We start from the raw sequence: 26003 nt of genomic DNA on the forward strand, positions 1-26003 counted from the left end.
AAAAGCTGCTCTCATGCCCCAGCAAATGTCAGTCCCCTGACCTTGACACTAACTCTATCTCTATAGCTTGTGTTGCCTTGTCAACAGATGGTTATGATTACCCTGTTTTGTTTCCATCTGGGTTGAAAGGAAAATGAGCCCCTGGACAAGTCAGCATCCGAGTCTCAGGCTTCTTCTGTAAAATCTAAAATCACTTTGGGGATACTGATGGGAGGAGCTCAGGCGTGGGGGCTGGCAGCGCACTGTGCCACCGCCTTCCTTCATGCTAATCAGCAGTGATTTTCTCAGTGTCTGTGACAGCCAAGTGCCTTGTTTATTTGGCAATGAGTACACAGTCTAACTCTTGTAAAAGCGGGAATCCTGACTAGACGAAGAAATGAGGAGCGTTCCAGGTCACCCAAGGATTCTGGGAATCATGGCATGTCTGTATTCCTGCCAGCTCTCAATAACAGCCTTCAACAGCTAGTAGTTCTTATCATCAAAAACTTTCTTTAATTATCTTTTCCCTTCTTTTCTTCTCCCTGTACACACTAAAAGTCAATGATTGATTTACCACTACTAGAGCCCAGAGTCATCATGGAATGTCCATATTTGCCATTCAGAGTTAATCAAGTTTAAAACTAAAATATATAAACTGTGTTTCACTGACTTGGCTAAATTAAAAACTTCAACATGCTATTATACCTCAATAGCATTCATGACATTCTCCAAGGATGAAGAAACTTCAAATATATAGCCACATGCTATGTGAAAAGGCTTTTCCAGGGCAAGAAATAAAATATTGAAATGTATCTGGTTTTGCCATATGCGTTTGTCATTGTTATAAAACAATGGATCATGTGTCAGCAATTCCATATAGTGTAATCTAGTATGTCACCAGTAGGCTAACCCTATACGTTTTGCTGTCCTACAGGAAAGTTTGAATAGATGCAATTTTTGCACTATGAAATGGTTGTGAGCCTATGGGGACGAAGGGCAGAATGTTGTGGTATCGATGCAAAATGTCTCCCATATTCCCGTATTCTGGAATCTTGGTCCATGGTGGTGGTGCTGCTTACAAAGCTGTTGAATCTTTAGGAGGCAGAGACTTATTGGAGGATATAAATCACTGGGGGAAGACCATGAGTTTTTATAGGCAGGCCCTACTTCTGATTCTGTCTCTGCTTCCTGATGGGCACAGGGCTATTAGCTAACTCACACTCCTGCTACTATGCCTTGAAAAGTCTCACATGGCCAGCCATTCTGCACAGACCTGATGTCAGCACCATAGGCTATTCTCACCCACAGCCCAGCTTCTTGCCTCCTGTTTTCCCAGCTAGTCCCACACTGTCAGAGCATGTTGGTTATTTTATGAGCACACCATGCATGTTCTTACCTGCTGTGTCTATGTGGACTCTCCTTCCCATATTCTCTACCAGTCAAATGAGTTCCAAGAGGAATCCGGGAAGATATCATTTCTCGCAAACCTTACCTGCCCCTTCCTGTATGCCCAAGCACTGTAACGGGAGTCACCTCTACCACCTCACTGCCCCCTTAATCCCTGTCTGACATCTATATTAAGGCCCACCAAGTCTGTTTTTATGTATAGTGAGCAACTAGGTGTAACTCCTTTGATAGGGCTTAAGCTAAAGCTGAATCGGTCCATCCATCATGTGGTAATTACACTAAAGAGGATTCTGGGCATGTAGTAGATTATCACTGTAGTAGTAATTCATCTAGTGACTAGAAAAAAGCTACTTGGCTTTTTTTGTGATGTCCTTGACCCCTCTGGCTCATACAATCCTTTCTCCCTCTCTTCAGCAGCCCGAGCTTGGCCTAAACAGAATAACTAACCTTGACTCATAGGAGCTCACAGAGTGTGAACCAACAACCAGGGATCCTCCATGGAACTAACCTAGGCCCTCTACATATATGTGACAGTTGTGTAGCTTGGTCTACTTGTGGGACTCCTAATGGGAGCAGTGACTGCCCCTAACCCTGTTGTTGGCTCTTGGGAACCTATTCCTCATACTAGGTTGCCTTGTCCAGCCTAACACAAGGGTCTTACTGCAACTTGATATGCCGTGTTTTGTTGATATCTATGGTAGTTTGAATGTAATTGGCCCCTATAATCTCATAGTTTTAGACGGGATAAAGTCTATCATATTGGGGAAAGTATCATGGCAAGAGTGTGAAGTGGATGATCACACTGTGCCTATAAACAGGCCTGCCCTCAGTGATTTATTTCCTCCAATAAGTCTTTGCCTCATAAAAGTCCCACAACCTACAAAACTGCATGACAGCTGGGGACCAAGTGTTCAAATGCAGGATACTATGGGAAACGCTTTCCTATTCTGCCCTTGGTTCCCATAGGCTCACAGCCATTTCATAGTGCAAAATGCATCGATTCCAGTTTCAGAAGTCTCAAATAGTACTTAACCCTGCTCCAAAATTCTAAAGTCCCTTCTGAGACTCAAGGCAATCTCTCCCCTGTGAGCCCCTCTAAGATCAACATCAAGCTAGAGACTTCTGATATAAAACAGCACAACGTAAACATTGCCATTCCAAAGGGGCGGGGGAGGAGGAGATAGAACAAATGTAGACCAAGGGAAGATCCAAACACTGCAAGCAACAAACCCTGCAGCTCCATGCCCGGCATCTGACATGCATAATGGCATCATCACTGTGCCAAATCTCCTCGGGCAGCCTCTCAGCTCCCATGCCTATGTATCTGCTACTATGCATCTGCCTAGCAGATGCAGCTTGTTACTTGGGCCAGCTTTGCTCTATGCCTGCCCCTTTCCTCAACAGATGCCCTGTGATGTTGGCATTTCTAATGTGCTTTCTTCTCCATTTTGACTTAGGTTTCTCCTTGAGAGCTTTACACAATAGTCTCCCATGGCCTCCTTGCAGGGAATCTAGCCCTGCAGCACACTGGCCTCAGAGACATTTGGGAATGTTAGTGCTAGCCTCCATCGCCGCTCACTTTTATGTCTTGAATGCTTGCGAATGCAGTGTGATGTGGATGACACTACCAAGTTCTCCTGCCAACCAGAAATACAGTCTCATCTCTAGATGAAGCATCCTCTATGTGCTTGCCCTAGGAAATATCCCCTAGAGCAGTGTTCTCAACTTCCCTAATGCTGTGACCCTTTAATGTAGTTCTTCATATTGTGGTGACTCCAACCATAAGATTATTTTCATTGCTACTATTTATAGCTGTAATTTTGCTACTGTTATGAATCATAATGTAAATATCTGTGTTTTCTGATGGTCTTAGGTGACCCCTGTGAAAGGGTCATTTGAACCCTCAAAGAGCCTGTGACTCACAGGTTGAGAACCACTACCCTAGATGATTATTTATATGTAGAAAGCATCTTTAGCAGCATCCTTGGTCATGGTTTTTACCTTTCAAGTGAACTCTCAGTTTTAGAAGATGGAGCCTCCTGTGGGTGGGTTCTTGTCTTTCCTATCATCCCATTGGGAAAAATTATCCCTGGGATTTGGAACCAGTACGATTCTAGATTCCTGAACTAACGTGGCTTGAGACCATAAAGTGCTCTTACAAGATTTCCTCCTGTCCCAGTAGAGGGCTCCATCAGCATGGCTGGATGCCTGCAACCTGGCAGACAAAGCTTCCTACAAAGACATTGTAACCAAAGACACTTTCTGGCCTGTTTTCTCATCCTCTTTTAATCTGAGAGCCCAACCTCATCCTCATCGTCTGAATCCAGCCCCACTCCTCCTCAGAGCATCTTCCTGTGACACCTGCTCCATCAGAGCTGAGAGGCGCAGAGCTCTGCACCTGCCATGTGTTCACCATGTGAACACTTCATGCTACATAAGACGGCAAAGGGCAAACTCCCATTTGAAAGCCTTTTGTACACGGTACACAGACATAGCACCCGTGCTTACTAAAGTGAGGGAGTTTTAGAATTGTGTCAGTTACTTCAAAGGTAAAACAGCTGTACCTGACAACATCTAGGAGAAGCAACAGCCAGTTTTCCATTGCACGGACTGTACATCTGAAATAATGCAGGCTTGCGTATTATGAATACTAGGCATTGCATACAATTAATTTGGAAAAAAAAATTTGCTGGAAAGTCCTGGGTACACTGAAAACCTTGGAGACAATTTCAGATTAATTCACTTTGTGATTCTTGGGCTTGCCCTCCATCTTTAATCCCTGGTCCTCAGAATAAGATGTTTAAAGGTATGGTTTGGGGGCTGTTAAGATGCCTCAGCAGTAGACACATTTGTTAAGCAAGCCCAGTGACCTCAGTTTGTCCTAGATCCCGACAACAGAAGGGAAGAACAGTCTCACACAGGAAGTTATCCTCTGGTCTCCAGGTGTGTGCTGTAGTATCATCTGCTCCATCCCACATCATACATACAAAGCACACACAAAAATGGTAATAATGAGTAATTGCTCTTAATAAGTCAAACTCAGTTGCTGTAATTTGGTTCCCCTTCCTGACTAATCAACACCATTCTGTCTATACAGATGAGAAGGGCACCCCCAGGGCCCTCCCTCTTTCTGCCTCATCATGTATGAAAGGCACTATCAGATCTCTCCCTGGTTGACTTCATATGTGATCCGACACTTTAAGATGTCGTTATCATTCATAAAGCATTTTTTCTCTTTTTTTCCTTGCCATTGAAATTGCTACTTTACACGAGACCCGTGCTGTTTCTTGGATCTAACCCAGTGGATAATCATATGTTGAAGTACCCATCTATGTTTTCCTACTCCATGTCCTATTTGATTGGGCAAAGGAAAAAATGAGAGTGAAAATAGAAGAGCAGTACACTGAAAAGAGCCTAAAGAGCAGGTAACAGGCTCCAGCACCTGCCACGGCTCCTTCACAGGACCCCGAGGACCACTGTAAGTGTGCAGGGTCAGGGAACAGAAGACACAGCTTCCAGGCCGAGTGCTGCTCTTTCCCCAAGGTTTGTGACAGTTGGTATTTGAACTGGGGTGGTGATGGCGAGGTGCCAGTTTAGTTGGAGAAGATGCTCTCAGGGTGAACAGTACTCTCTAATTGGATTTTGAAGTGCTGGAGATCAAACCCAGGCCCTTGACCATCTTAGACAAGCACTGTACTTCTAGGGTACATCTCCTCTGCTCCATCACATGGTTTCTATGGCCCTCTGAAGAACAATTTTCCCCTTTCATAGTCTCCTTCCTGGCTTTATAACCTGCTCTCCACAGCATCCATATCACCTATATCAACATTAAAATCTAGGATTTGTGTAAAACACACATAGTATTTGTCTTTCTGAGTCTAGTTTATTCTGCATGGTATAATAATTTCCAGGTCCATTCATGTTCCTGAAAATGCCATTTTATTTCTCTTGAAAGCTGCACAAAATTCCACTGTATGTTAGACCACAGTTTTTACTCACTCATTTGATGATAGATAAAGGTGGTTTCCTTTTCTGGCTATTATGCATACTACAGTAATAACATGACTGTGTTAAGTATCTCTGTGGTAGAACTTAAAGTCTTCTGGGTAGAGACCCGGGGGTGGGATACCCGGGGCATATTATTTCCTGCCACCTCTTGCATTTGGCTTTGGTTTGTCTTCTTTTCCTAGGACCTTAATGTGTACTGCTATGTTATTTATTCCAGACCTCTTTGCTTTTTCAACTAAGTGCTTGTAACTGTAAACTTTGCTCTTGTCAATGTCTTCACTGTTGCCTAGAGGTTTGGTAAGTTGGGCTTCATTTTCATTCAGTCTTCAACTTCATCCTGGATTTCTTCAATGAATCACTGCCCGTCTTCACGTGTTCAGTTTGTGTATGCCTATGGTTTCTTTTGTTGGTGTCTAGATTTATTTCACTGCATTCTGATAAGATGCAGGCAATTGTTTCCATTCTTTTCTAGTTGTTAATGCTTGCTTTGTGGCAAGAATGTGATCAAAGAACATATAGTAATCTACTGAGAAGAAGGCGCACTCTGTATTTGTTGGATAGAATTTTCCATAGTTTTCTGTTCAATCCACTTGATTTATGATGCAGTTTAGCTCTTAAGTCCATTGTTGACTTTCAGATGGAAGTTCTATCTAGAGATGAGAATGGGGTACTGAAGTGAGGGATCAGGGTTTTTTCCCCACCTTCAAGGCTTTTCTTGTTTCTTTTATGAAATTAGAGGCCCTGATGTTTGGTATGTAAGTAAATACAATTGTTACATCTTGTTTTCTTTCTTCCTTATTAGTAATAAGAAAATAGTGATAATAATTAGCAACAGCCGCTCCTTCTGTGTTGGATTTCTTTCCAGGTTTCCTCTTGTCTTAGTTTCTTTCCTATGCTGTAATAAAATACCTGCACAAACACAGATTAAGGGAGAAAGAGTGCTCCTGACTCACAGTTATAGTCTGTCATTATGGGGTTGTCAAGGCAGCAGAAAATTGAAGCTGTTAGTCACATTCCATTCACAATTAACAGCAGTCATTAATTGACACATACATTCTCCGTGCACTCTCTCCCTTTCATTTAGTCCAGGACACAGCCTATCAAATGGTGCCACCCACACACAGTGTGGATCTCTCTATCTCAATGGACCCAAATTAAGAAAATCTCTCACAGATATGCCCATTGGCCAATCCAGACAATCCTTTATTGATACTCTCTTCCAGCTGATTCTAGATTGCTTCAAGGTGACAACTAAAACTCACCATTACACTTTTGTTCACCCTATCTTTTCATAAAAGATGTATTCTTTCCTGTGTCTCATGATTGAGAGTATCTTTGTTCTGCCTCTGTATATAGTTCTTTAAATATTTTCTATAGTGCTGGCTTGGGTTTCATGAATTTCCTTAGTTCATGCTTCTCTTGAAATATTATCTTCTCCATCAATTTTAAAAGGTGATTTTACAGGGTACAGCACTCATAGCTGCAACCTGTTTATTTCAGAGCTTGAAATATATCATTCTTTGTGTCCTGGCTTTTAAGGCTGCTTTGAAAGGTTTGATGTTATTTTGATTTGTTTGCCTTCATAGGTGAGGTGGAGTTTTCCCCTTGAAGTTTTCAGTGTTATTTATTTGCTTTTTATTTTAAGATTTTTACATTTATTTATTTATTATGTGTGTTTACGTGTGTAGATATGTGTGTGTGTGCACTTGTCACAGGAATGTCAGAGGAAAACTTTTTATTAGATTCTGTCTTTCTACTTTGTGCCTTCTAGAGGTTGAATTCAAATTGCCAGTCTTGGTGGCAAACATCCTGAACCTCCTAGTCACATCACTGGCCTGATTTCTTAGCTTTGTATTTTTGAAATCTTAACTTTGATATGTCAAAAATTTCTTCTCTATTCACGTCTACTTAGTAATATATAATAAATGCCTCTTGCATTTGGCTGCCTGTTTCTTTTTCTGCTTGGGAAACTCTATGCTATACATATTTTATGTATATTGAACAAATTGTCTCTGTCTGCTCTCCTCAGTTTTTTCTTCTACCCCATGGATTCTTAGTTTTGCTCTCCAGGGTGTACCCCAGAGTTCTTAAGATACTTATTAATATTTTTGTTTTGTAATACAGCTCTATGGTAAAATACATGCAGCTGCCAGAAATATTGAAATACAATAAAGACTGGAAAATGAAATACATTGAATTAAAAGGCAGGGCTTACCTTCTCCCCTGGAAACATGAGGCCACCATGACACTTGCATCATTCCCTCTTCTCTTTTGAATCTGGACTCCTGGTTCTTGTCTAGGTCTGTTGCCTTCTAACCTCTCTTCTTGCTTGCACTCTAGCGCTGTGTGTACTCCCTGGTGGTGCAGACTTGTTCACACTAGTCAGCTCTCTTGCCTTGGCCTTGGGTAATACTTTCCTCTCTTGTATTTTCTGGCCCTCAGCTACTCCAGGGCCCACCCAGCTCCCCTTTTCCTTTACAGCGTTGGGAGGGACCTCAGCCATGTGTCAGTTGTTGTTGGTCACATCTGAGCTGTGCCCCCCAACTCCTAACACTCTATAGAGCCTTTCAGTTTTAGGAAGGTGAGTTTGTGTTGCCATGGATCTATCTCATCATGTAGCGTGTTTGACCTCTCATTCATACTCTACTCTCTATTTTCCCTATCCTTGCTTTACTATCGAATCATACGTATTCTTTTTTTAAAACCATTCATAGATTTACTTTTTATTCAATGTTAATGCTACAGAGTTCTTATACCGTCGAACCATGCCTGAGAACCCAAAGAAAGAAATGGTGCAATGGACAGCCTCCTCCACCCAGACAGTATATTAAAACTTGATTCATGAGCATTTTGATAGTTTCACAAGCTTAAAAAATATAACAAGACTTGGAATTTACATCTGCTGCAGGTCTTCAGTGTTCCAGTACAGTATGCCATTAAACAAACCTCTTTACATCTGTCTCCATTCACTTCTCAAACCCTAACCCCAAACAGATTTGGGGGTGGGGGTTAAAGCATCTTTTAAAGGAAGTATGTAGCTCAAGGTGAGAGATTACTTGTTAAGGTTTCTGGTGCCCAAGTAAGTCTTCAGTTGGACCAAGAATTTCAAACTTCTAATCACCCAACCTCTTCCTATTGGTGAAATTATTAAGGCCACTCAACGTAGTTAAAAGGGGGGTTTATTTAGTGGTGTAACTTACAAATGAAGGGATAGGTAGGTTGCAGGGTCTGGGAAAGATGTAGCATAATCTGGTGTTCTCTGGAGAACTCTGCTCCATCTACCTCCAGCGTCCAGTGTCCAGGAACCAAGAGAGCCAGCGCATCCGAATCTTGGGTCTTCAGGGTCCTCTCTTGGCCCTGCCTTGTAGGTGTGACAGTTACTGAAGCCTCAATTGGGGTTGGGACTTCCAGATCAAGGTTGGAATGGCTACCCACTATATCCTCCTGGCTGGCTCAGATCAAGCTAACTGTATTGCCAAGAATGGCATGCAGTCTGGTCAGGCACCACTGACCTACAGCTCTTCCTTCTTCCTGAACTGCTGCACTTTTATTCACTGAACTGCAAGACATATTCTCAAGCTGGAGAGCTTCCCTCCTTGCCTCTTTCCCTGCTGTCTGAACTGCATTTGGCAAAGGGATTCATTACAGAGAAACCCAGGCACTGTCATCATGTAGTCAAGTATTCTTAGCTGTAGAAAACTGTAAACTCCACTTTCCAGTCAGGATCTTAGTGTCCCTGCCTCTGAACCTCACAGGACTTGCAGGTAAGGCACAACTCAGCAGAAAGACTCACATAAAATAAAATACATTAAATGAGTAAGATCGGGGGGGGGGGATATTAAGATGTCTCTGTAGCTTTTCATTAAGTACAGTGGCTGCTTTTAAGCAATGGCTGTCCTAATCAGCAACTGCAGCTCCACAGATACCAGCAGTGGTTTGGATGCAAGGGCTGCAACCAGTGGGAATTCTGTTCCCTCAGGCACTGCTCTCTCAAGCCACTAAGGGAAACTTTATCTAGCTCTCTACTGCTTTAAAGAACCCAGGATTCAAAGGTTGAGGTAAAATTCTGATGGCTCAGAGAGGCTGAATAGCAAGTAGCTCACCTTCTCTCCTTGCTTGTGCCTCCCCAAAAGCCAGTGTCCTGCTCTGCCCCCATTTAAGTACACGTGGTTCCTCCCTACCACAGCCTGTCAACTAATTGCTGACTCAACCTCCTGACCACAGGTTAATTTTACTTAATCAGACAAATGTGACACGTCTTTGCAGCATTTAACAAATATTCCACAGCATAAACAAATGTAAAACATCTTAAACTAATACTCCACAACACATATCTACTACAACAGATGTGCAAAACTCAACAAAGACACTAAAAACCTATGGCAAAAAACAAACTACTATGAAACCTCAACAAGCTCACAACTCCTCAAGACCAGAAACCAAAGATAATGAGAGCTGAAACAATGGAATAAGATTTGATAGTCCTACTTATAAAAGGAATCAGTGACCACATGGAAGGCACAAATAGACAAATAAAGCAAGAATATCAACTTAACAGCCTAGACAAGAAAGTTATAAATATAAAGAAATGGTCAGAAATTTGGAGGAGAAATATAGAAACACGAAAGAAAAAATCGGCAAGGAAAAAGAACCAAATAGACATGCTAGTCATGAGTCAACTAAGCTGGTAAAAACAAAGTGGAATGCATTCACAGAAAGACCACACAGAGCAAATGTAGGGGTAGAGTGCAAGAGAGTAACCCACTCATGCATGCATATGTTTGTATACATATGCACACACACATGTATATGCACAGACATTACCACAGAGCTGTACTTTTCATTATAAACTTTGCAGATAAAGAAGAGATAGAGAGTAATAAAAATACAAATTGAAAAAAAAAAAAAAAAAAAAAAAAAAAAAAAAAAAAAAAAAAAAAAAGAAGATAGGAATATCTTGGAGTCATTTTAGTGAACCATTGTTTCAGACTGCACAACTTAGTGCTCTGACAGAAGTGTGAATCAACAAGCAAAACCTTGGTGATGTGAGCAGGATGTGGACCTATGCATTTTAACTAAGTGCATTGTAGATGAAAAATTGGAAGTTTCAGGAAATAATGAAGCCAAGATCAAATTAAATGATTTGGGAAGCTTTACTTTCTCTTAATATACTTTTAAAATCTTTCTGTAAATACAGGTTGTACTTGCCAATATTAAAACATGTGCATGCTATTTACACAGCTTCATTTTTTTTTTTTGTAGGAATGGGATGACAACTTAATGGTAAAGGTGTCACTTTCTCTTCTGTTCCTGGTAAATGTCTGAACACTTTGCTCATGAAACTTGAGAGAGATGTCACCTCTCACATGACAATGATAACTAAAAAGCCCAGTGGGAGACCAGTGTTGGAACTTTGCAAACCCAATACAAATCTTAGAAAGCAGAACTTAGGATACTTAGTCAGAGCCACCTTTAACAGCATTGTTTCTGAGGTAAGATTTGAGCAAATCATTCAGTAGGAGCCAAGGTTAGAATTGGGTTCTTTGTTCCTGGATTGCTTGGGGAGACTCAGAGCAAGGGAGGAAGTACAAAAACCCCTATAGTCATGACAGAGCAGGAGAAGTCTTGCTTCTCATAGTCTTGGACTCAGATGTCATAATAACATTAGGGAATTATGGGTGCCAGTGCTGGAGAGGTGGCTCAGTAGTTAAGATCACTGGATGCTCTTGTAGGTTTGATTCCTGGCGCCCACATGGTAGCCCACACTATCCATAATTCCCAGTTCCATGGCATCTGACATTCACTTCTGATCTCTGTAGGCACCAGCATGCATGTGGTATACATACTGCATGCAGGGAAAACATGCACACTTAAAAATAAAATAAAACATCAAATAAACACATATGTATATATGCTTGTGTATGTATGTGCGTGTGTATGTGTTAGACTGACTCCATTCAGTCCACCCCTTGGAGAAATCTTGTGTGGACCATAATCTGAGCTACAGGCCAGGATTGTACAACAGGCTCTTCCAGGGTGGAGACAGAGCACTGGTAATCACAGTAAATTTTGGAATGCTATGTGAGCAAGTATCCATGGAAATATTGATGCCTGTTTTCATTGTCCCCTTAGAAAATCCCAGAGCACATTCCACCTGCCTCATACCCCATGGCAGCTTCACTCACAGTGAAAGTGATGTCTAGCCTCTGCTCCCTAGTTGGCTGGCAAATCCTTTGAAAAGCATGGATGAGTCAGAGGCTTGGTTTCCACTGTTTGCACATCAGCCTACGGCTTTGAAAAATCTGTGCTTTCACACCAGGGTCACACAGAAGTTAAAGAATCCCAACTTTCCTAGGACTAGGGAGTTGGAAATATTTGCAGGTGAAAGAGGTAGCTTTGTCTGGTAAAACTGTTGTGGAAGGTCCCTTCCCAATGTCCTCTAGATGTCTCACTGAAGTCTTCAGTTCCATCACTACATGTTTAGCACGTCAATTCTAAAGGGACATGATCTGACATCAGAGCAAGGCTAAATCATGTCGCAGCCTTTCATGGCAGGCCAGGTTTCTGTGGGTTCTTCCTGTGGCCTCCCTTCTTGGTGCAAAGGCTGACTCCCAGCCACTCCTGCTCCTCTAGCTCCTGCTTCTGCATTCTTACGACCTTGGGGTCCCTCGCCAGGTCCCAAGTACAAGAAGAGAACTAGATACACAGCAGTGGTTCTCAAAGTTTGTTCCTGGTTCTGCAGCATTCAATCATCTGGGAGCCTTAGAAAGGAAAAGTCTCAGGCCCCAACCTAGACCTACGGAATCAGAAATAATGGGATTGGCGTCTATCATTCCATGTTTGAGAAGGCTTCCAGGTGACTCTTATATGTGCCTATGTCTTACCAGGAATGTTTCTAATAGCTACCTAGTAATACTGATACCAAAGGTCTGAATTCCATACATTGAGTACCATTGATGTACATGCTTAGGAAAAACAATTATCCTTTATCAAGTGTCAGCAAAACAGAATCAGTGGTCAAAAATGACTGACCATTGGTTCTGTGTGGAAAAAAATATTATTCTCCCTGGGTATGATATATGTGTATACAAGTACATGTACCATAGAACACATGTGGAGGTCACAGAAGAATTTTGTGGAATTGGCTCTCTCATTCCACATTTATGTTGTGGGGGTTCTAACTCAAGACGCCAGGCATATGTGGCAAGTACTTTTACCTACTGATAGTCATCTCAGCCATTAGAACATCATTAGAACATGATCACACCCAATTGACATGGTTGTTTTCTGAGCCAAATAGTTTTAACAGAGATCATGAGTCCCACAAAGTTGAGAATGTACATAGAAGAAGTTGTTACTATCTGCTCTGCACAGACATACTCTGTTTTGAATGTAATGCCTTATAAAGGGAATTCAGGCAGAAGGAACCACAGTGCTACGGGAACTCAGTACTTGCCTTTTTATTTCTGTGTAAGAAATTAAATCACTTTTAGAATCAAATTTCTTAAACACAGAAATAAAACACAAGGGCCCATTTTGTCAAGACTTTCTACACAACTCTAGATGAGACTAGAAGTCTCTGGTAAATGCTGTTGGAGCACATTCTCTGCCTCAGTTCAGGTCAGGGACTACACAGGCACTGACAGAATTTGCATGTGCTCCAAAATGGATTGGTAGGAATTTTGGGGTGTCAGTTGACAAGGTATGGTACACACACACACACACACACACACACACACACACACACACACACACCGGGGTAGGGAGGGAGGGAGGAAGAGAGAGAGAGAGAGAGAGAGAGAGAGAGAGAGAGAGAGAGAGAGAGAGAGAGAGAGAGAGAAAGGCAGATGCCAATGAGAGTTTTCCAGATCAATGTGCTTACAAAGTGAAAGAATTTATATCAGTAGGTTATTTGACAGGATGTGTGTGTGAACTCTTTCTTTCAGCAACCAAACCCACCAGTTTTGTCTTGTTGCCTTTCTCTACAGGGATTAGATATGACTTCACCAGTTTCTCCAGAAAAAGAACAGTCTGTAAAGACCTGAAGCTGGAGCATGGCGTTACATCAGCCAAGGAGTTGAGACATGTGCTTCAGCACCTGACCCTCTCTAAAGGTATCCTTCACTTTGAAAAGAAGATATTTTCCCTTTTCTTTTTTCACTTTTATTGAAAATATATTTTCTCATATAATATATCCTGATTACAGTTTTCCCTCCCTCCACTCCCCTCCCCCCCATTTCCTCCCCACCTCTCCTTCCATCCAGACCACTCTTTCTGTCTCTCCTTAGAAAAGAACAGGCTTCTAAGAGGTAACAACCAAACATGACAGAATAAAATATAAAAAGATAAAACAAAAACCATCACATTGAGACAGGAAAAGGCAAACCAACAGCAAGAAGAGTCCCAAGAGCAGGCACAAGAATCAGAGACCCACTCACTCACACACTTAGGAGTCCTATAATACTGAAAGCTACAATACACATGCTGAGGACCTGGTGTAGACCCATATAAGCCCTGTGCTTGCTGCTTCAGTCTCTGTAAGTTCACATGAACTTGCTTAGTTGATTCAGATTCTTGTTCTCCTGGTGTCCTCCATCCCCTCTGGCTCTTACACTCTTTTTGCCTTTTCTTCTGCAGGTTTCTCTGAGCTCTGAGGGGAGGAAGTTGATGAAGACATCCCATTTAGAGCTGTGTGTTCCAAGGACTCTCTTGCCTCTTAGTGTCTGGCTGTGGGTGTCTCTGCATCTGTTTCTATCTGCTGCAGGAGGAAACTTCTCTCAGATGACTGAATAAGGCATAGAAAAGTCATTTCGTTGATAGTTTGTTTTTAAAAGGACCTATAGTGTTTGGTTTTTACCCTAGGTCTCTGGGTATCTAATCTCTGGTTCTTGGTCATGTGAACAATCCGACAGATCTTGGTGTCAGGTATGGGTTCCACTCATGGAGTGGGCCTTAAGTCAAATCATACATTGGTTGACATCTCCCTTTGTGCCACCATTGCTCTAGCTTATTTTTCAGGAAGGACAGATTTAGGTCAAAGTTTTTGTGTCTGGGTCGGTGTTTACATTTCTCCCTTGGTGGCCTGCAGAGTACCTTCCCATACCAAAGAAACTAGAACATAGGGGTGAACGTTCCATGTAGGCACCAGCTGGACTTCTCCATGTTCAATGAGTGTGGCTGTTGTTCTTGGCAGTGGGACCCTGATGTCAGTTTGTAAAGAGCAATCCATTGTCTTATCAATAGTCTGGGTTGTTATGGGATTTCCATGGGATCCCCCTTGTCCAACAATTCATTTGAATGCAACCCAGTCCCACTCCTGGAAACCTTAGTTGATGACAAGAGATGGCCAGCTGGGAATCTGTATTCCCCCCATTATTAGGAGACCTCATTAGGATCACTTTCATTTATTTTAGCAAGTTTCTATTGACTAGTTTTCTGTATCATTCTTCAAATGCCCTTCAATTCTAGCTGTCCCTCCCCACATTCCCTCCTTCAACCCTCTTTCCCCTCCCCCTTCCTACCTGATCCTCCCAGTCTCATCTCCACCCACTTGAAGTTCACCATTCTGGCCACCACTCACACTCCCCTCCTTAGAGAGGGTTTCCCAGTCACCTTTTAAAACCCTCTTCTCTGTGCCATGGTACTGCCCCGGTCACCTTATCATTTGACATTGTAGATGGAAGCCAGTTAATAACTAGGTCATAGTCTGTGAAATGTGTTACTAGGTGATTTTTGTCATCTAATGTTGCATATGGCTACCAGGCATGAGATAATTTAACCTTATAGTGTAGATGTAACCAACCATCTTATTAAATAAGAAACACAGAACCAATGCAAAGAAGAAAGCCAAGAGATCAGAGCTAAGAGCCTTACCCGCCTGCTGCAGCTAGTCAAGAGACCTCTCTGAAAAGGACCTAATTCCTGTGTGTTTGTCTTTATATAGTCTTTCTGTTCTGCCTTCTCATTGGTTGTAAACCCAAACACATGACTGCCTCATCACTGCCTGTTTGTACAGCCCTCCAGGTCTTCTATGGTATTGAGATTAAAGGCATGTGTCTCCAATGCTGGCTGTATCCTTGACCACATAGAGATCTACCTAGTTCTTCTACCAAGTGCTGGGATTAAAGGCATGTGCCACGAATGCCCAACTCTGCTATGGCTTGCTATTAGCTCTGACCCCCAAGCAACTTTATTTATTAACATACAAATAAAATCACATTTCAGTACAAATAAAATACCACCATATTATAGTATTACCATTTACATGTGATCCATGATTGGCCAAAAGGACACCACATGGTACTTCTCTGTAGGAAGTGTCTTTGTTTGGTTAGTTGCTTATTGCCAGTTTCTCAACCAGCATTAAAATGCCTTTGCCATAATCATTGCTGTGTCTTTATGAGGGTTCAGGGGATACTATAGGCAGACAAATGTGTATTGAAGGAATGAATAAATCCTTGAGAAAACATTCTTTTTAAAATTATGCTCTATTTGTATTCCAGTGTAAAATGAAGATTTCAAACCAAATTGATTCAGTCATTTTTTATTAAAGAAAGACAATGGACTCATGGTTGCCATTCTTGTGCTCATTGGTGAGCCAATCAACTTTTATTTTGCTATACAGTTTCAGTAATTCAAATGGCCACCTTTTTCCTGTTCCTAATTCCAAAATGGAATTTTTCAAGGTTTCTGAGTCATCATCAGATTAGAGCAGTTCCCTGCTATTCCTGACTAGGTAAAATGTTTGCCATCATACGTGAATGTAACTATAAACAAACACTTTTGCTACACTGGACTCATCATGGGTGATTGTTTGTATTATCAAATATTACATCATCTTTACACACTTGATGTAATTTGACTAGGCTATGAGATGTTATTTTTTTCCATCTTTTATTGGACTTATCTGCTTAGTACATTGCAGATTCTAGCATCTGTATTCACAGGGGAGTGCCCTGCAGCATCCCCTTCTCAGGGTGTCCTTAGTATCTCATGATGCATTGTCATCAAGGCTATGTTTGCTCATAAAATAAAATGGAGTGTTCTCTCCTTTTTATTTTCTTGGAGGTTTTCACAGAATGGGTTTTAACTTTGCCTCTAGTGTTTGGTAGAATTCTCTGCTGAAGCCACACTGGCCCAGAGTTTTCCTGAGACCAGCAGATCATAGTAATTGTCTTCAGAGAGTTTAAAGCTGGCTATAATTCTTTAAAAGCTCAGTATTGTAAGTGCCTGTGCTTATATATTGGGCCAAAGTTACCTTATATGGCCAGCAAGAAATTAAACCAGGCTCAGATTGGAGGGGCCACAGGAAGACTGAGGCTGTGACAATTTTTATTGAGAACAATCAGACTTTTTATACCTGCCACACCAACTCCAGTGTCCTCCATGTGACATGAACAATTATGTCAATAATAGCGGATGGGAGATACGTGTCCCACGGGACTAAGCTCCCTGGAGGTCCCTGGCAGAGTGCCCATGTTATGCCTCCTTCTCAAAGGAGACGTGTTTCACAGATCATGAGCTCTCTGGGCTATAGGTTTTGTATAACTGCTTTTCTGATAATGTTCTAATTAATCTATAAAACACAGCCAAAATTAATGAATGCTTGGGTTGTGAACTGTGGAGGAAAGGGGAAGCTGGACATGGACCTTATTTAGATATAGCAGAATGAACTATTCCTTAAAGACCTCAAGCCTCAAGCCACTAGATAATAGAAAGTATAATAGTTCAGGCACTTCTAGGGAATGAACACTCACCCGCTAGGAATCCTTTAGAAATCCCAACTAAAGTGATTTATGGCAGAAAACATTATCTCATAGGAGGCAGATAGTGGGCCCCTCTGTTGAGGAAGTTCAGCATGGAAAACTTAAGGACTACAGCAGAACCCCTTCCCCTTACAGGTGTAAAAGTACAAGTGTCCATATTCCAGAAGGTAAAAAGATTTTATATTAGAAGAGATATATGGTAAAGAACTGAAGAAAGACTTAGGGAGGATCTGCAGCATCCAAATTGGCTAAATGGGTCATGAGAACCAGGAAAGTAAAAATGAATAATAAACTAGCGAGCGGCTGAGATAAAGATGAAGGACATAGCTGCAAGAAGCCTTCACAAGTCTAGGGACTGTACTAAGTTTATAAAACACAGACTGATCTTTGGGTCATAAAGTTCTTGTGAGTGAAGGGATATGTCTAGCGCCGATTAGTAACTGTGTGCTTGATTTTTTTTAAAAGATGATGGAATTGAATTATTGCCAAGCTCTTGTTTCTTATATGACTTGATAGTTTTCTTTTCTGTATATAAAGTACTGATTTGCAGAAGTAAAAATGCAGCAGATTCAAACCACTTTTGAGTGTGTTGTCTGTCTGTTAGTTGCCGAATCCTTGCCTTCCTGACTGCCCAAGCCCTGATTCTCCTACGGTCGTGGTACTCCCGGTGGGCCAGTCCGTGGCATATACCCTTATGAGAAACAATATATAGTGGCAACTGCCAGCATCAATACAGTTATAGTTGCCAGGATACAATGATGTATGCAAGTTATCCTTGGCACACAAGATTAATGTCTAAGAATAGTTGTCCTGTTAAGCTTCCGTGCTGCCTTGACTTCTAAGAGAACATAAAGAGAAACACAAAGTGATCTGAACGCTTCACTGCCTGAGGGAATGCCTTGGTTTCTCAGGAGCTGAAACTGACACAGTGCCCCAGGAGCCATGAACTCTGGCCTGAAAAACCTATGATGCATGCCTCTCAAGGCAGCTCCACGGTTCCCTGCACAGTATATTTCCAGTTCGCCCTGACCATTGGAATTCAGCTATTTGGAGTCCCATAACAGGATATGAAGAGTTTCTCCAAACCCCACCATCGTCTATGACTCAAATTTATACCTTTAACCTAGGAAAGATGTCAAAAGTGCTATTAAATTCGTCCGCCTTTTTCTTTAAGGACCATCAGAACAAACAGGGAAGACTCAAAGAGGGATGCATGGATCACCCTGGGAAGAGGAAATAGATGAGATCTCCATGATCAAACTGGGGATGACGGGTATGGAGGGTATAGGATAGGGGATGAGAATATAAGGGAATGAGATGGTCGAGCTGGAACAGGGATGGAATGGGAAAGCAATGAAAGAGATACCATGGTAGAGGGAAATGTCATGGGGATAGAGAGAAACCCAGTGCTAGAGAAGTTGCCAGGAATCCCCAAGGATGACCCAAGATTGGACTACTAGAAATAGTGGAGAGGGTTCCTGAACTGAACTGGCTTACCCCAGTGATCAGATTGGTGAATACCCTGTCATCACAGAGCTTTTTTCCAATGACAGATGGAAGCAGGTGCAGAGATCCACAGCCAAACACCAGGCTGAGCTCCAGGAGTCCAGGCAAAGACAGAGAAGAGGGATTCTATTGGCAAGTGCATCAGGATTATGATGGGGAACCTTCAGAGAAGACCAAACCAAACTAGTGGGAACTTATGAAAGTTGGATCAATAGCTGTGGAGCCTGCATGGGACTGGACTAGGCCATGGGACTGGACTAGGCCCTCTGCATGGTGAGATAATTATGTAGCTTGATCTACTTGGGGGACCCCCTGGCGGTACAATCAGAATCCATCCCTGGTGCATGAGGGGACTTTTTGGAGCCCACTACCTATGATGGGACACCTCGTGCAGCCTTGAGGCAGGGGAAGGGCTTGGACTTGCCTCTACTGGATGTGCCTCCCCATGGGAGGCCTTGCCTTCTTGTGGGGGGAGTGGGAGGATGGGGTGGGAGGGGAAGGCTGGGGGGTGGGAGGAGAGAAGAGGGGGATCTTTGATTGGTATGTAAAATTAATGAAAAAAATTTCTTAATAAAAAAAAAGAAAAAAGAAGAAATAACAAGAGCTGTGGCTGGAGTTATTGTAGTGTAACCAAGATATTAGAGTAAGTGTGCATGTTAAGTAGATAGAATAAGTGCTACATGTCTCAACTACAGATGTATTTGAAAAAATAATGCACAGCAAAAGTATACAAGATTAATATTATGAAATATTAAATGATGGTATATATGTGAAAAACAAATGCAGGAAATATCCTTGCTCTTGACTGTAAAGGAAAGTTGCTAGTATTTGCAAACAACTGTAATTAAAATACACTTTATTAATAAAATTTGTTCTTTATCAGTTTCAAAAAAGAATCAACGGAACAATCATCTACCCAGCTTCCCACAAAGACTAACCCTAAGTCCAAGCTCACTGTCCTGAGTTATAGCTGCTCAAAGATCTTGGTGTGATGATTCTACACTTCAGATGCCTTGAAACACATGCACTTCTATCCTGTCCAAATGGAATGGCCTATCTGAACGTTAGATCCCCTTTGCTGCACAGTAACTGCTTTTCTCACTTGTTAATTTGTTTTTCAAATTAAAATGATGGCCAGACTTCACCCCATCTGGGCAGCACACTGGAGCTGACCCTGTCATTGGGGCTGCAGATGAGCCAGCCCTGAGGGTATGAGAGCAGAAGAGTTGATGATGCCCCTTCTCACTGCCCATACCCCATACAATAATTGGAAGAGGGCCCTGCATCTTGCCTGGGCAAAACAGTAAACCTGGCCCTGGTGGTGTGAGTGTGGGTGAACCGAATCTGAGGACCTGAGAGCAGGAGAACTGGCCCCACTCCTTGCTGCAGACTGCATTGGGTGAGCTAGTCAAGGCAGTGCTGGAGAGCTGCCAGGTAGTGACCATGAAGGAAAGCTAGCAAGCAGGCCAACCTAGCCACCACCCAGGCCCAGAATCAGGCCTATGGGTTGGCCCATCCCAACATCTACCAAATCTATGAGCTGTTGGAGCATGTGAAGGGGACAAACCTACAGATCCAAAAGAGCAGGATCTCCAGGACACAAGACAACAGGATATCAAAGAGCAGCCCCAGTGAGAGCCCATTATTGGTGGCATAGCAGAAGCCAGAGGCCTTGAGCAAGACCAATGACTCATTGCAAGTAAAGATGAGTGAACTAAATGGTGAACTGTGTGACTCAGTGGGCCACACTACAGCTTCTATGACAAGATTCTTCTCTTTTTTTCTTTTTCTTTCCTTTTTTTTGTTTCTTTGTTTTATTTGGATTTTTGGTTTTTCTTTTAAATTTGCTTTTTTGGGGGAGGAAGTTGCAAGAGCAGAAGGCAGATGCAAGAGGACGAGGGGACAGGGAGGTAAGTGGGATGAGGATGCATGAAGTGAAATCCACAAAGAATTTATGAAAGTTAAAAAAAAAAAAAGATGGCTAGAATCCCTGTATCCAGGTGTAGTTCTTCAATATTCTCATTTGTGGTAGTAAACATTCTCCCTCCAATGATTCTGCTCGTGCTGAACCTCTGCCGTTCCTCACTGGCATCATCTTCAGTGCCAGGAGGAGCCTACATCCTCTATGCAAATAAATCTGAAAGGTATTGTTATGTACCTACTGGCAAAAGACCCTGTGCAAGGTATGAAGAGTAGAAAGGACGTAACAGAGGTATTCAAGTTCTACTCCAGAGATGACATCTATACAGGGAAATCATAGCAGCATGCAGTTCAGGAGCAGGATTGTGTGCACAGGAACCAATAGCAGGGATCCTTTCTAGATGCATGGTTAATAGGCCATATTTCAGTCCAGGATCTCATGAAGGAACAGAAGTTAAGCGGCAAAGACAGGAAAGGTTTATTTCAGCAAAGGGAACAGGATTTGCGCAAGGGAATTAAGAACAGTGAGAGGAGCAGCCTGGAAGGCAGTCCAGGAGGGTGGCCACCCACCTCAGTGGGGACAAGCTCTGAGCACTACGCTTCGATCCCTTCTGTTGTGAAATAATAATACTATTTTTCTACCTTTTGAGATAGCCTTGTTAAAGGAGATGTTACCTGTAAAATGAATAAGATAATATTTGTACACAAAACTCTCCATAAGTAAAAAGGAGCTTATGCTACAAAGGGATGGTAAGGGAGAGGGAGTACTGATTTTGTTCTCATTTATTTTATCTGCTTATTAAAAAAATGTGGCACCATTGGGTATATTCATAACTAGAAGCATACAGAAAGGAGATGATGAAGCACATCCCTGTAACTGGACAGTTCTCTCCCTCCCACCAGTTCCCAAATAACCACTCAGAGGCTTAATATTAATTATAAAAGTTTGGCTGGTTGCTTGAGCTTATTACTAATTAGCTCTTATACTTAAATTAAGCCATAATTCTTATCTATGTTTAGCCACGTGGCTTGGTACCTTTTCTCAGTACGACATTCTCATCTTGCTTCCTCTGTGTCGTCTGACTGGTGACTCCTCTTACTCCACCTTCCTTCTTCCCATCATTCTCAATTTGGCTTTCCCACCTAACTTCCTGCCCAGCTACTGGCCTGTCAGCTTTTTATTAACCAATGAAAGTAATATATATTCATAAAGTAGAAAGGATTGTTCCACAGCACATCCCTCCCTCCAAAGGGCTCCAGATCAGGCTTACAGTGTCTGTGGAGGGTGGCAGCACTAATCTGAGGCACACACAGACATATATGCAAACAAACAGAAACACACCCACACACCTATATATAATACACACACACACACACACACACACACATATATATATATACATATACACACTCCCTGAATGGAAGAAAGTTTACAATTTGGATCTAAATTTCCGGGTGGAATAACCTAGGGAATGGGACAGAGGACTGTTGATAAAAGACAAAAGGGAAGTGACTCATAAAACAAACAATGACTTTTAATTTAGCACTTTGGAAAACCCAAAGGTCTGATCTCTCTCACCTGCTTCCCTTTCTCATACTGCAATGGGGGCACATCATTTGGGTCAACATTTACATTTATTCTGAAAATTAATAGACAATTTAATTAATTGAAAAAAATTATAAATTGGGGGATGAGATGAGGAAAACAAGGAAGTAGAGGAGTCATTCATAATTTTTAGAAACCATAAAAAGTTACACGTATTTATTATTTGTGTGTGGGGAGGGAGGTGCACACATGCCATGGTGTGCATGTGGAAGTCCTGTGAGCTGGAGCTCTCTCTCCAGCATGTGGCTCCTAAGAACTGAACTCAGGTCATCAGGATTGGGGGCAAGCACCTCTGTTTGCTTACCAATCTCACTGCTCACGTTTCAGAAATTTTAGTGAGAGAAGCACCAACCATTTTTTATTCACACCAAATGAAACCAAATAGGCATATGAGGAAGAGCCAGATGGGAAAGGACCTCAGTATATCTTCTGATCCCAGAAATGTAACACAAAATAGAAAGTGCAGTTTGAGACAGCATCATGTGTTTTTTTGCTGCACAGGGACAGTTCTTGTATGTCGTGGTAGTGGGGGAAGGCATTGTGACTTCTGGAGATAAAAGTGTTTTTGTTTGTTTATTTCAGATTTCTTCCTCTATTTTTGAAAAAGGTAATCTCAACATTTCAGAGATTTATGCTTATTCCACAGGCTCTTCTCCATTCTTTTCAGCTTCAGACTCTGCAAAAGCAAAAGAGTGGACATGGCTGAATTCAGAAACCAGTGACCCTCTGGAGTCAGCTTTGCCTCCAGCTCTAACCACCATAGAGTCTCATTAATTTAGGCTTCACACATTCTTAATTCCACACAGACTGAGATTTTGCTCTGTAAACATTTTCCCCACAGACAGGGAAAATGAACATTATTAACAAGGCTAGCAACTCTTCAAGAGGTAATGGTTTTTACTTATAAGAGCAAACATATCCAAGCCATCTCAGAAATACCACTTAGACATTTAGCTAGTTTAAACACATTTGTTATTAAAACTCTCAACTTTTGACAGGGAAAAAAGAAAAACTGTGCAAACTTGAGTTGCAGACTGGCCTCTTCTGAAGATTTTTCACCCACAGTTTGGTTGCATGATACCAACAAAGAGAATCATTTTGGGGTGCAGTTTGAATTACAATACTGTGGTAGTTTGAATAAGAATGGTCTCCATAGGCTCATATGTTTGAATTCTTTGTCCCAGTTAGTGGAACTATTTGGGAAGGATTAGGAGGTGTGGCCTTGTTGGAGCCCACAACAAGCTCAGTCTTGCTCTCTCTCTCTCTCTCTCTCTCTCTCTCTCTCTCTCTCTCTCTCTCTCTCTCTCTCTCTGCCTGCTACTTGCAAATCAGATATGAGCTCTCAGCTATTGCTCCAGCCCCATGCTTGCCCATTGCCATGCCTACAGCATGATGTCCATGGACTCACCCTCTGAAACTGTAAGCAAGCCCCCAGTTACATGTTTTCTATTATGAATTGTTATGGCCACAGTGTCACCTCACAGCAGTAGAACAGTAACTAAGACAGAGAGTATCTTTCTACATTTAAATTTTCTTTTATCCCCAAAATACTTTCCAGGAGGCAGAGGCAGGTGGATCTCTGCAAGCTTGAGGCCAGCCTGGGATACAGAGTGAGTTCCAGGAAAGGTGCAAAGCTACACAGGGAAACCCTGTCTCGAAAAACAAAAAACAAAACAAAACAAAAAACAAAAAACAAAAAACAAAACAAGAAAAAAAAGGGGTTCCAAAGATCTGCATTTGTTTTGAAATGGTTCTATGACAGCGTGATTTGTTTGTTAAACAAGCTTTTGTTGAGGGAAGATGACTGTGGATGAGATAAATATCTTAATTTCTTCCACTGACATGTGTTTGAACAGTTGTGTGTACTACGTTAGCCAGATTTCCAAATGCAACTATTGCTTTCAGGAGCAGAGTCAGGTTTCCCACCTCAACGTCATTTCAACTCTACCACATAGGCAGTGTCGGAGCTGGAGCCAGCACAAGCTGAGGCAGTACAGCATTTATGACATGAACCTCAGTGCATGTGAGAATCGTGATATTGTTCAGTGCATTGTGGCCGTGTGTGGCACCCATACTGGAAGTCACATCTGGAACACTGAGCAGACACCTGTTTCTCCTGAAAAGAAGCTGGCCGACCTCATGCTGTGACTGTAAATATATAACATATATGTATGTATATATATACATGTATGTATGTATGTATGTATGTATGTATGTATGTATGTATATATGTATATAGCCAAACTGAAAAAACAAACTGATTGGCATGGCCCTTGCACACTAGATATTCATTCTGAGTTTTGGTGTCAGGTGGCAATCACTGGCCATGTTTTCCTCCTCACTGGAAAGTCCCAGTGGAAGAAGGGAGCTAAAAATAAAGTGTCTTACTTTTTTTGAAAACAAAGAGGGCAGCAGGGATATCGGCTCATGCATAGACAGGTCACTTTACAGAAAAGCCATTCAAGCTGGGAAGGAACTCTTAAATTTTTTTGTTGCTTAAGTTTTTTTTTGAAGTGAATTTTTTTTTCAGTAGTAAGAAAGACTGACAGGGACTACCGCACAGCGGGGGTCCCTTCAGACCCGGATTAGGTACAAACAACACCCAAGCACCTTTATTAAACTGGGAAGAAAAGTTAAAGTGGCTGCTTTCTGACTCAGGCAGAAAACAGCAGCAAATGACCTTGCAGGTGTCATTGTTAAGAGAAGAAGGGGAGGTCTGGGTTAGAATGGGCTAGGATGTGGTGGTAAAGGAGACAGAGGATGAGGGAGAAGGGGAAGAGGACAAGGGAAAGGGGCAGGGATATTTGTCCTGGAGGGACAAAGGACAGCCTCTAGATAGAGGGGAGACCGACAATAGCACATGGACAAATAAACGGCAGTTTATAAAGGTAAAGGGGGAAACCCCACACTAGAATAATGTGTTTAATTTTAATTGGGCATGTTAATTAGGTGAACCAAAGGGGGCTTCTGGTTGCTGGACTTTGGTAGTCAGCCTCAGGAAGAAGACATGGCCAAATAAGGAAACAGACCTTGGTGGCAGCTTTAGGAATGGAATCTAACAGTTTTTAGCAAGGCAGAGGGGATAGGGGAGAAGGTCGAAGTCTGCCAGAGCCATATGTTCAAGTGGGCTAATGTCCCTTAGAAGCCTTTACAGCATATGACCTTTGGAAGTGTTGATGACTATGAGGCAAGCGCACTGTGGGATATAAGCAACTGTCTTTCCAGATAGTACCATCGTCGTTACTGTTACTGCTGTTAGTTGCTGTTTTGAACTCATAGTTGGGGACCCACGTGTATCAACAGTACAAGCCATGCAAAACTTGTGGTTTTATGATGTACTGCCTGTCCATCATTCTCTTATGAGACAAGCTGACCACCCCCAGCCTGTGGCTTCATTTTCTAAGTTATTTCACTTAGTTTTGTTAGTTTCCTACACCTAAAGATCATTTCTCTGGTGTCAGGGTATACAAATATCCACCTCCATAGCAGAGGTTCTGATGTGATGTATAGAGTGCATAAAGACTATGAAAATGTGAGCCAGAGATGGAAAATGTTCATTTTCAGCCAGATCATAAGAGGGACAAATTTTTGAAGAATTGCTGAACAAATAGTACAAGGGAACATGCATGCATAGAAATTAAAAATTAAGAAATCAAACAGTTTATTCGAGCTCTTAAAAATTTAAATGCTTGCCCTTTATTTTCTTATTAGTTTACAGAGTAACTTTCTTTTATTGGATTTTCTCCTTTATTGCCACTATAATAAAATAGCCGTAGGCTCACTGCAAAAGGAAAAAAAAAAGATCAAAATTA

This window comes from Peromyscus leucopus, chromosome 6, assembly GCF_004664715.2.
Source record: "Peromyscus leucopus breed LL Stock chromosome 6, UCI_PerLeu_2.1, whole genome shotgun sequence".
Lineage (NCBI taxonomy): Eukaryota > Metazoa > Chordata > Mammalia > Rodentia > Cricetidae > Peromyscus > Peromyscus leucopus.